Source organism: Blennius ocellaris, assembly GCF_963422515.1.
Source record: "Blennius ocellaris genome assembly, chromosome: 7".
Taxonomy (NCBI): domain Eukaryota; kingdom Metazoa; phylum Chordata; class Actinopteri; order Blenniiformes; family Blenniidae; genus Blennius; species Blennius ocellaris.
The window spans coordinates 29,204,150-29,211,459 of NC_137656.1; positions in this window are offsets into that span (position 1 = coordinate 29,204,150).

Consider the following 7,310-nt stretch of genomic DNA (forward strand, 5'->3'; position numbering starts at 1 on the left):
GGAGGGTTTGTCTGGGTTGGGGTTGGAGGGTCAGTCTGGGTTGGGGTTGGAGGGTCAGTCTGGGTTGGGGTTGGAGGGTCTGTCTGGGTTGGGGTTGGAGGGTCAGTCTGGGTTGGGGTTGGAGGGTCAGTCTGGGTTGGGGTTGGAGGGTCAGTCTGGGTTGGGGTTGGAGGGTCTGTCTGGGTTGGGGTTGGAGGGTCAGTCTGGGTTGGGGTTGGAGGGTCTGTCTGGGTTGGGGTTGGAGGGTCAGTCTGGGTTGGGGTTGGAGGGTCAGTCTGGGTTGGGGTTGGAGGGTCAGTCTGGGTTGGGGTTGGAGGGTCTGTCGGTTGGGGTTGGAGGGTCAGTCTGGGTTGGGGTCGGAGGGTCTGTCTGGGTTGGGGTTGGAGGGTCTGTCTGGGTTGGGGTTGGAGGGTCAGTCTGGGTTGGGGTTGGAGGGTCTGTCTGGGTTGGGGTTGGAGGGTCAGTCTGGGTTGGGGTTGGAGGGTCTGTCTGGGTTGGGGTTGGAGGGTCAGTCTGGGTTGGGGTTGGAGGGTCTGTCGGTTGGGGTTGGAGGGTCAGTCTGGGTTGGGGTCGGAGGGTCTGTCTGGGTTGGGGTTGGAGGGTCAGTCTGGGTTGGGGTTGGAGGGTCAGTCTGGGTTGGGGTTGGAGGGTCTGTCTGGGTTGGGGTTGGAGGGTCAGTCTCGGTTGGGGTTGGAGGGTCAGTCTGGGTTGGGGTTGGAGGGTCTGTCGGTTGGGGTTGGAGGGTCAGTCTGGGTTGGGGTTGGAGGGTCAGTCTGGGTTGGGGTTGGAGGGTCAGTCTGGGTTGGGGTTGGAGGGTCTGTCGGTTGGGGTTGGAGGGTCAGTCTGGGTTGGGGTTGGAGGGTCTGTCTGGGTTGGGGTTGGAGGGTCTGTCGGTTGGGGTTGGAGGGTCAGTCTGGGTTGGGGTTGGAGGGTCAGTCTGGGTTGGGGTTGGAGGGTCTGTCTGGGTTGGGGTTGGAGGGTCTGTCGGTTGGGGTTGGAGGGTCAGTCTGGGTTGGGGTTGGAGGGTCTGTCTGGGTTGGGGTTGGAGGGTCTGTCTGGGTTGGGGTTGGAGGGTCAGTCTGGGTTGGGGTTGGAGGGTCAGTCTGGGTTGGGGTTGGAGGGTCTGTCTGGGTTGGGGTTGGAGGGTCAGTCTGGGTTGGGGTTGGAGGGTCAGTCTGGGTTGGGGTTGGAGGGTCTGTCGGTTGGGGTTGGAGGGTCAGTCTGGGTTGGGGTCGGAGGGTCTGTCTGGGTTGGGGTTGGAGGGTCTGTCTGGGTTGGGGTTGGAGGGTCAGTCTGGGTTGGGGTTGGAGGGTCTGTCGGTTGGGGTTGGAGGGTCAGTCTGGGTTGGGGTTGGAGGGTCTGTCTGGGTTGGGGTTGGAGGGTCTGTCTGGGTTGGGGTTGGAGGGTCAGTCTGGGTTGGGGTTGGAGGGTCAGTCTGGGTTGGGGTTGGAGGGTCTGTCTGGGTTGGGGTTGGAGGGTCAGTCTGGGTTGGGGTTGGAGGGTCAGTCTGGGTTGGGGTTGGAGGGTCAGTCTGGGTTGGGGTTGGAGGGTCTGTCGGTTGGGGTTGGAGGGTCTGTCTGGGTTGGGGTTGGAGGGTCAGTCTGGGTTGGGGTTGGAGGGTCTGTCTGGGTTGGGGTTGGAGGGTCTGTCTGGGTTGGGGTTGGAGGGTCAGTCTGGGTTGGGGTTGGAGGGTCTGTCGGTTGGGGTTGGAGGGTCAGTCTGGGTTGGGGTTGGAGGGTCAGTCTGGGTTGGGGTTGGAGGGTCAGTCTGGGTTGGGGTTGGAGGGTCTGTCTGGGTTGGGGTTGGAGGGTCTGTCTGGGTTGGGGTTGGAGGGTCTGTCTGGGTTGGGGTTGGAGGGTCAGTCTGGGTTGGGGTTGGAGGGTCTGTCGGTTGGGGTTGGAGGGTCTGTCTGGGTTGGGGTTGGAAGGTCAGTCTGGGTTGGGGTTGGAGGGTCTGTCTGGGTTGGGGTTGGAGGGTCAGTCTGGGTTGGGGTTGGAGGGTCTGTCTGGGTTGGGGTTGGAGGGTCTGTCTGGGTTGGGGTTGGAGGGTCAGTCTGGGTTGGGGTTGGAGGGTCTGTCGGTTGGGGTTGGAGGGTCTGTCGGTTGGGGTTGGAGGGTCAGTCTGGGTTGGGGTTGGAGGGTCTGTCTGGGTTAGGGTTGGAGGGTCTGTCTGGGTTGGGGTTGGAGGGTCAGTCTGGGTTGGGGTTGGAGGGTCTGTCTGGGTTGGGGTTGGAGGGTCTGTCTGGGTTGGGGTTGGAGGGTCAGTCTGGGTTGGGGTTGGAGGGTCTGTCGGTTGGGGTTGGAGGGTCTGTCTGGGTTGGGGTTGGAAGGTCAGTCTGGGTTGGGGTTGGAAGGTCAGTCTGGGTTGGGGTTGGAGGGTCAGTCTGGGTTGGGGTTGGAAGGTCAGTCTGGGTTGGGGTTGGAGGGTCTGTCTGGGTTGGGGTTGGAGGGTCTGTCTGGGTTGGGGTTGGAGGGTCTGTCTGGGTTGGGGTTGGAGGGTCTGTCTGGGTTGGGGTTGGAGGGTCAGTCTGGGTTGGGGTTGGAGGGTCAGTCTGGGTTGGGGTTGGAGGGTCAGTCTGGGTTGGGGTTGGAGGGTCTGTCTGGGTTGGGGTTGGAGGGTCTGTCTGGGTTGGGGTTGGAGGGTCAGTCTGGGTTGGGGTTGGAGGGTCTGTCGGTTGGGGTTGGAGGGTCAGTCTGGGTTGGGGTTGGAGGGTCAGTCTGGGTTGGGGTTGGAGTGTCAGTCTGGGTTGGGGTTGGAGGGTCTGTCTGGGTTGGGGTTGGAGGGTCTGTCTGGGTTGGGGTTGGAGGGTCTGTCTGGGTTGGGGTTGGAGGGTCAGTCTGGGTTGGGGTTGGAGGGTCTGTCGGTTGGGGTTGGAGGGTCTGTCTGGGTTGGGGTTGGAAGGTCAGTCTGGGTTGGGGTTGGAGGGTCTGTCTGGGTTAGGGTTGGAGGGTCTGTCTGGGTTGGGGTTGGAGGGTCAGTCTGGGTTGGGGTTGGAGGGTCTGTCTGGGTTGGGGTTGGAGGGTCTGTCTGGGTTGGGGTTGGAGGGTCAGTCTGGGTTGGGGTTGGAGGGTCTGTCGGTTGGGGTTGGAGGGTCTGTCTGGGTTGGGGTTGGAAGGTCAGTCTGGGTTGGGGTTGGAAGGTCAGTCTGGGTTGGGGTTGGAGGGTCAGTCTGGGTTGGGGTTGGAAGGTCAGTCTGGGTTGGGGTTGGAGGGTCTGTCTGGGTTGGGGTTGGAGGGTCAGTCTGGGTTGGGGTTGGAGGGTCAGTCTGGGTTTGGGTTGGAGGGTCAGTCTGGGTTGGGGTTGGAGGGTCTGTCTGGGTTGGGGTTGGAGGGTCTGTCTGGGTTGGGGTTGGAGGGTCAGTCTGGGTTGGGGTTGGAGGGTCTGTCTGGGTTAGGGTTGGAGGGTCAGTCTGGGTTTGGGTTGGAGGGTCAGTCTGGGTTGGGGTTGGAGGGTCTGTCTGGGTTGGGGTTGGAGGGTCTGTCTGGGTTGGGGTTGGAGGGTCAGTCTGGGTTGGGGTTGGAGGGTCTGTCGGTTGGGGTTGGAGGGTCTGTCTGGGTTGGGGTTGGAAGGTCAGTCTGGGTTGGGGTTGGAAGGTCAGTCTGGGTTGGGGTTGGAGGGTCAGTCTGGGTTGGGGTTGGAAGGTCAGTCTGGGTTGGGGTTGGAGGGTCTGTCTGGGTTGGGGTTGGAGGGTCAGTCTGGGTTGGGGTTGGAGGGTCAGTCTGGGTTTGGGTTGGAGGGTCAGTCTGGGTTGGGGTTGGAGGGTCTTTCTGGGTTGGGGTTGGAAGGTCAGTCTGGGTTGGGGTTGGAGGGTCAGTCTGGGTTGGGGTTGGAGGGTCAGTCTGGGTTGGGGTTGGTTAAAAACGTTGGTGGCTGGGTTTGCTTTCCAATTCGCTGGTTGGAGAGCAACTTTCAAAAGAATTAAAAGAGCCAGAGAAGGAGACGGCGACTTTCTTCACTTGTCGGGTGACATTCCAGGTATGGAGACGATTATAACTGTAGGGAAACCTTTAGAAAGTGGATTTTGCATAATATGGCCTCTTTAAACCTTATGACACCAAAACAACCCAAAGCAACACAGAATAAGTATTTTCATCATGAAATGCTTTTGTCATACTGCCGTCATCAGTGAGGAAAAAACTATGAAAAATGAGGGAAAGTGAAAGTTGATTCTCAATCGCAGCAGATAGAGCTTTCTCAGCCTCCGCCATCTTCCTATGACGTCACAGGAGTGACAGGCTCCACTGAGGAACTCCTTCCACAGTCCGCTGGGATTTGATGCAGAAGCTCCAATGAAGTCAAGAAGTGTCTTTTTTCCTCAGAAACAGCATGAAATGGTCCATTTGGCCACTCAGTGTCTCAGTTAGCATGCTGCTCTGTGTAGCCATGGCGATCACTGACCACCTCAGGTCACCTGTGAGTGTAGATCCCTGATTGGCTCTCTGTTTTCTATATAGAAGCTCTAATTATACAATGAATTAAATAAAATAAAACATTAAAGCCAACTTCATTTAATCAACACATAAAATGTGTTTGTTTTTTTTAAACATGCAAAACAATGTACAGTGGTCCCTCACTATAACGTGGTTCACATTTCACGGCCTCGCTGTTTCGCAGATTTTTTTTGTGTGCAATTTTGCACGCTTCTTTTCTTTTTAAGGTGTATGAACGCACATTGTATTCTGCATCCTGATTGGCTAAGGGAGAACCTGCACATTGTATTCTGTGTCCTGATTGGCTAAGGGACTGTAGACGCTTGTCAATCAACCTCCGTGCCGTGTCTCATGTACGCCAATGCGTTCGATCGATAGCAGTGAGACTCTGAAGTGCTGCATGTTTGCAAGTTGTTCCTGACAAACCCCACAATGTCGACAAAACGTTCTGCACCGACAAAGGAACCTGTGGTCGCAGCCAAAAGGCAGAGGAATGTTTATGTTTTAAAATCTTCCAAGGTTTCAACTTTGGGAGTTTAAACAAGAGAGAAATGTGAGAAAATGTTCATTCCTGTCTGAGAAAAGTGCATAAAGTGTGTGGTGAGGGCTTTTACAGCCTTAAAACATATATATACTTGCAATCAAAAAAAAAAAATTATTTACTACGATTTCGCTTATTGTGGGTTCTTTTTAGAACGTTTACCCACCGCTGTAACAACTCTATCATTATTTTTTGGGGTGCTATTAAAACTACACATTAGATTACAAATAAAAGAAAATATAGTTGTATCATAAAAATGAACAGACCAGAAACCAGAAATGTTTGGGACTCCAGAGGAACGTGGCCGGGCATAAAGACTCACAGGCTACAAAACAACACCATGTCAACCCCCTCCACCATCCTCCATGTGTAAATATCTACAGGAATAGGATTTTTACTGTGATTTCTACAGTATCTTACTAATTACTGCTAAGTCTCAGCCCTCGATAGTAGTGCCACTTTTCTATGTGGACCTTTGGGGAAATGAGTTGCCCAGCCCTGTTCTGGATGGACCCAAATTTTCCCCGTACAATCACAAAAGTTAAAAGAAATTCCTAGCACAATATACACTCACTGTGAGTACTTCAATTACTTGAACATAATACTTGTGGTCAAGAAAAAGCATGGCAACATCGAAACGCTTTAGAAGTCCTCCTCACATGTGTGTAAACGGGTGGATTTTGAAGTAGGCAGCAACCCAGGGCACAAACTCAATGGGGGGGGGGGGAAACTTGCACCAGCACAGATAAGGTCTTATGACTCCCCCTGTCTGCTCCTGCAGGTAAAACCAGACCAACATGACCGCTCGGACACAAACTTTATTTTTTATTGCTGAAATAGTTCAGAGAAATGTATTTTTGAAAACAAATAAGCTGCAGTTGAAAAGTAAAAATTCATAGCTGACAGCTTTGAGTGATGCGTTCAGGAGCATCACGTAACTCCGCCCTATTACTTGTTAACCAGCTGCGGGGCTCATACAGTAGCGGCGCTGCATGATTAAAATATGACTGATAGTCATTAGCGAGCTGGAACAGGCATGTGCAGCACACGGCAGTGCTGAAGTTTCAGGTTTCAAGTCCCCCCCCCCAAAAAAACTGAACAACACACTCAACAACAACAAGCAGCGATGGTGGCGAGGCAGTGTCTCTGCAGGTAAGGCCAGACGGGGTGAGACTGGGGCTGATGCACATGCTGCACACCACGAGGAGACTTTGGATGCCTTGTGGAACCGAGTAAGTACAAGGAACAAATCCTTAAAAACCAAAGCAGGAGAAATAACTTGAGGTTGGTCACACTAAAGGATACTTTTGCTACTCATGAGATGCTGCTTGAATGTATTGGAAAGATTCTTATGGAGGGACTCAATGTCAAAACTGACTGATTACCTGCTGGAGAGTGAAAGCCAGCCACCATATTAGTTGGGGTGTTTCAACCTCTGGCATCGCCAGACGCCACCGGAGTTAACCCTCTTCTCCTGACATACTGTCACAGTCCGCAGACGTCTCCTGCAGGGTGTTTGTTGTTGTGTGTGTGAGCGTAGGTGGAGGGGGCGGAGCAGGATGGACACCTGAAGCCCACGATTGAATCCAGTTCTTCAGGACCAGGATCCCAGGCTCTCATCACCAGGTCGTCACGTTCACCCTGCGGTACCTCCAATCGGCCCCTCCAGCTTCTTCATGAAGTTTGTTGGCTTTGTGTTTGGAAGCAACTGAGTGTCCTGTTCGTTCTCTCCCTGCAGTCCCGGGGTGCACCGCTCTGTCCTGCTGGGAGGATCCGTCTCCGTGACGACCACCTCCACTCCTACACCCCTCACTGAGGATTGCCGCTCCGCTGGAGGAAAACATTCAATAAATCATTTTCTTTACAATCCTTCCTGGTTCTGTCAGCGCTTGAATCCTGCACACCACCAATCCTGACACATACGTACATATACAGCTTGTACATGTTAGAAATAAATTCACACGTATATATTCATTCATGTGTTAATCAGTGAATATCACAAACATCAGTTTCAGTTGAGGCTATTGTGGAATTTCTGCCATCTTAAAGCCTGTGAAAAGTTGTTTACTTTGACACGTCAGGACAGAAGTTGTGTGTTTGAGAGCAGCAGTGACGGTGGGCTGACACATTATGAGTTGGTCCAATCTTCCTTGTTTTGACAGTTTGTACTTGTGAAGTTTTATTCCAACACAGCCATTAGCAATCTTGTATGAAAAAAATGTTGTGGGTTTCCAGTGCAGTTTGCACCTTGACCTTGAGTGTGAGGGACTCAGGTTGGAACTTTGGTTGCGGTAGGAAACAGTAGCGGCGCCAGCATTGTGATTGTGGGCGGGCCTCAA